Source organism: Sapajus apella, unplaced genomic scaffold (genome assembly GCF_009761245.1).
Source record: "Sapajus apella isolate SASKATOON/1434 unplaced genomic scaffold, GSC_monkey_1.0 scaffold10, whole genome shotgun sequence".
Classification (NCBI taxonomy): Eukaryota; Metazoa; Chordata; class Mammalia; order Primates; family Cebidae; genus Sapajus; species Sapajus apella.
In genome coordinates, this window is record NW_022436950.1 from 37087325 (window position 1) to 37092289 (window position 4965).

The 4965-nt window shown below is 41.4% G+C and overlaps 1 protein-coding gene across 3 annotated transcripts in view; it reads right to left on the reverse strand.

Moving 5' to 3' along the window:
* NOP58 (NOP58 ribonucleoprotein) overlaps positions 1-4965 on the reverse strand; it is a 49215-nt gene that overhangs the window by 43356 nt on the left and 894 nt on the right. The window lies entirely within an intron of this gene.

Below are 4965 nucleotides of genomic sequence, written 5' to 3' on the forward strand. Positions count from 1 at the left end.
AAAAAAAAAAAAAAAAAAAAAAAAAATATTAGCCGGGTGTGGTGTGGTACATGCTGTAATCCCAGCTACTCAGGAGGCTGAGGCAGGAGAATCACTTGAACCCAGGAGGAGGTTGCGGTGAGCAGAGATGGCGCCACTGCACTCCAGACTAAGCAACAAGGGCAACACTCCTGTCTCAAAATTAATTAAGTCTTTCTATTTTATAGATACAATCAGAAATTAAATGTCTAGGTCTTGCTTCAAAACAGTACCAGAAGACAGGCATGGTGGCTCACACCTGTAGTCCCAGCACTTTAGGAGGCCAAACGGGGTGAATCATCAGGTCAGGAGTTTGACATTAGCCTGGCCAATATAGTGAAACTCTGCCTCTACTGAAAATACAAAAAAAAAAAAAAAAAAAAGGCTGGGCATGATGGCACATGCCTGTAATCCTAGCTACTTGGTAGACTGAAGCGGGAGAATCACTTGAACCCTGGACTCAAAGGTTGCAGTCAGTGGAGATCGCGCCATCCAGCCTGGGCAACAAGAGCAAAACTCCATCTCAAAAACAAGGCAAGGGGATGATATAACACAACATGGGCCAGTTGAAGCTGAGTGATAGGGTACAAACACATTCCATTCCACAGTATGCCAGATATGCCCAGAGCAGCTTTCTTTATTCCAGATAGAAATAAATTTATGTATAGTATCTTCCCTAATTTTCATTTTTAATTGATTGCTTGAGACTTTCTGTGTGACTTTTTTTTTTGGGAGATGAGGTCTCACTCTGTTGTCCAGGTTAAAGTGCAGAGGCTCAATCGCCGTGACCTACCCGGGCTCAGGTGATCCTCCCACCTCAGCCTTCTATAGTAACTGGGACTACAAGCAGGAACCACTGCACCCAGCTAGGTTTTTTCCCTGCCATGTTGCCCAGGCTGGTCTGCAACTCCTGGACTCAAATAACCCTGCCTCACCCTCCCAAAGCATTACGGTGATAGGTATGAGCACCCAACCTCATGTTTTGTTTAAATATTTGATGCTAACTTTTAAGTTTCACTTCCCAAAACTTTATGAAAGTTGTTTGAATACAGGATAAAAAAGATTAGCTTAAAATGTGAATTGCTCAAAAAGAAACAAATCCATACATGCACTGAGAGCAAAAAAGCTCTTGGGTTAGCTTCAGAAGCATTATGTTAAGTGAAAAAAGCTGTGGCTCACACCTGTAATCCCAGCACTTTGGGAAGCTGAGACACAGGCGGGTCACCTGAGGTCAGGAGTTCACAACCAGCCTGGCCAACATGGCAAAACCCCATCACTACTAAAAATACAAAAATTAGCCAGGCGTGGTGGCACAAGCCTGTTATCCCAGCTACTTGGGAGGCTGAGGCAGGAGAATCACTTGAACCTGGGATGCAGAGGTTGCAGTGAGCTGAAATAACGCCACTGCACTCCAGCCTGGGTGATATATTGAGACTCCGTCTCAAAAATAAAGAAGAAAAAAGAAAGACCACTCCACTTCTAGAAAAAATTATGCATCAAGAAGGCCAGGCGCGGTGGCTCACGTCTGTAATCCCAGCATTTTGGGAGGCTGAGGCAGGTGGATCACCTGATGTCAGGAGTTCAAGACCAGCCCGACCAACATGGAGAAACCCCGTCTCTACTAAAAATACAAAATTAGCCAGGCGTAGTGGCACATGCCTGTAATCCCAGCTACTCAGGAGGCTGAGGCAAGAGAATTGCCTGAACCCAGGAGGCGGAGGTTGCGGTGAGCCGACGCGCCATTGCACTCCAGCCTGGGTAACATGAGTGAAACTCATGAGTGAAAAAAAAAAAAAAAAAAAAAAAAAAGGCAGAAAGCAAGCTGATCAGTGGTTGTTTAGAGCAGAACTTGAGAACTTTTTGCAACAAAGTGTTCTATAAATATTTTGCTCAGTACTCAGGTTTTACATAAACATCAAAAATCTTTCTCCAAACCTTGAGAAAATTGACACAAAATGGTATGTTACACTGTACAATATAACCTTAAAATTCAAATAAATTAAAATTCACTTCCTCAGTCATCTAAGCTATATCCCATGTTAAATGGTTATACATGTACTAGTGGCTAACACATGGAAGAGCACAGCTAAAGACAGTCTGGTATGAGCAAGACTAAAATCTTATGCTGTGTGCCATGTGACACAAGGAAATCGAGTGAATTTTATAATATCCTAGAATAAATCACAACAGTTCCTCTACACAATGTCCTCCCATCCATATGTACGTATTACCCTGTTAATCAACAATAAATTTTTGGAAGTGTTTCTTTTTGAATCGCTTTAAACACGAAGGGGGCAGAACAGTGTACCTCATGCCTGTAATCCCAGCACCTTGTGGCCAGGAGTTTGAGATCAGCCTAGGAAACATAGCGAGACTATGTCTCTAAAAAAATTTTTTAATTAGCTAGGCATGGTGGCTGGAACCTGTAGTCCCAGCTACTTGGGAGGCTGAGGTGGGAGGATCACTTGACCCAGGAGGCCAAGGCTGAAGTGAGCCAAGATCCTGCCACTGCACTCCAGCCTGGGTGACAGAGCAAGATCCTGTCTCAAAATAACATTTAAATAAAAATATGAATATGTATGTGTACACTGGGTTATATATAAAATGTTTTCCTCACTGTAAATGGAGATTTAAAAAAACCTCAAAAAAACTTCTTAAAGCATTCTCATCAAGGCATGAATTGTATGTAATCAATACAATTTTATACCCCAGCATTTTGAAAGATTATGGGAAAGGAAACTAAAAACCTTGAACTGTATGCATGTCTACTTTTTCAGGAGACAAAATTCACCATTACACACTACATATTAATTTTACATAAATCTTAGTATTTGCCCTTTAAAGTGTACAATTCACGTTTTACTGTTTTTTTTTCACAAAAATGTGCAGCCATCACTAGTTCCAGAACGTTTATTATACTCAGAAATTATCAATGTTAATTACAATAATTACAAACTATAATCAATCTCAACATATTCAAGCCTAACTAGTTATTTCTTTAATACTAGATCACATAAACCATAATTTAGTCTGAGCAGTAACTTCCAGATAAACAACACTGCAAACTCCAACTGAATACTCAAAGACTATTTTTTTCTTTTTGAGATGGAGTCTGGCTCTGTTGCCCAGGCTGGAGTACAGTGGCACAATCTCGGCTCACTGCAACCTCTGCCCACCTCCTGGATTCAAGCAATTCTCCTGCCTCAGCCTCCTGAGTAGCTGGGACTACAGGCACCTGACACCACTCCCAGCTAATTTTTTTATGTTTAGTAGAGATGGGTTTCACCATATTGGCCAGGCTGGTCTCGAACTCCTGACCTTGTGATCCAAACATCTCGGCCTCTCAAAGTGCTGAGATTCCAAGTGTGAGCCACCGTGTCTGGCCTCAAAGACATTTTTATGTAGGAAGACACTTTTCATTAATAGAAATCAGTAATATATCAAGACATGGTTAGATCCAAGTCTACAAATCAGACCATTGCTAAGTCAATTCCTGCCTCCAATGGGAGACAACCAGTAGACTGCAGAGTTGCTCCTCTTAACATCCAGTTCAGGACAGTACTATCAATTAACAGTGAAATTCATAGATAGACTGACAGATCACATTGCCTAAGAGAATTTGGAGCTATGCAGAAATCTACCTGAGAATTCAGATAAGATTCCAAAAAGTTTGGGAAAAGTAAAACAGACATATTTCATAGCTCTAAAGAGGACTAAGGAGCTTACTTACAAGCAAAACTGCCTTTTCGGTTTTAATGATTATTTTATCGGTTTTCTTAAAAATAACAAGTATTTGACCTGTCAAATGCAAACTGTGTATTTTCAAATGTCTGAAGTGAAACATGGAGAACTCTGTACCCATCCAGATTTTCTGCATCCACACCACAAATGGTTTCACAGCTAAAATTGTACTCCATTTATTATCTAGCGTTTTTGCTTTCTACCAACACACACATATATATGCAGTACATAAAAATGTTATTTTTCACTGCTATATTCGCAGAGCTCTGAAGAGTGTATGGCACAAGAAAAGGCACTCTAACTCATTCTTCCTAACATCTCAATAGCAGCTTGCGGTACCAAGGTCTTATCGTTTGACCATTTCCACGCTGACGAACCTGTCAAGAGTTTCCCCATGAAAACAATCAAAACTCAAATTGGTAACACCAGCCGAGATTTAACCCCTCAAGCTTCAAACCTGAAATACTGTCCGATCTACACAATTGAATTATCACGTCTAATAGACAAAGCAAGCTTCGCAAAGCCCAAACCGGAAATCTGAATTTAGTGCTTCCCCACTCAAGAAACTATCTTAACATCTTATTTAAACCAAAACCCCACATTTAATCTATCAGCCAATCATGTCTCTCCTATCTTCAAAATTTCTATCGATATGTTTCTCTCCGTACCAGGCAATTTCATCTTGTCTAAATGAACGCAAAAGTATTCTTGCTGCCTTTCTTCGCTGCTCGAGTCTAGTCGCCTCACAGCAGAGTAATCGTATTAAGACAAATTAGCAGGTCATTCTCTGCTTAACACCCTTCGATTGGCCCGGCACGGTGACTCACGCCCGTAATTCCAGGTTGGGAGGCGAGGCAGGTGGATCATTTGAGGTCAGGAGTTCAAGACCAGCCTAGCCAACATGGTGAGATTTTTCCCCCCTCCACCCCCAAGCTCTACAAAAAAAAAAAAAAAAAAAAAAGTCGCGCGTGGTGGTGGATGGCTGTAATCCCATCTACTCAGGAGGCTGAGGCAGGAGAATCGCTTGAACCCGGGAGGCGGAGGTTGCAGTGACCCAAGATTGCGCCACTGCACTCCAGCCTCTTGAGCAACAAGAGCGAAACTCCGTCTCAAAAAAGCCCAAAAAACTCCTTTCGATCATTCCTCAAAACATCTAGAATAAAATCCGAATTCTCTATAACTTGTTACTCTTTTTTTTTTTTTTTT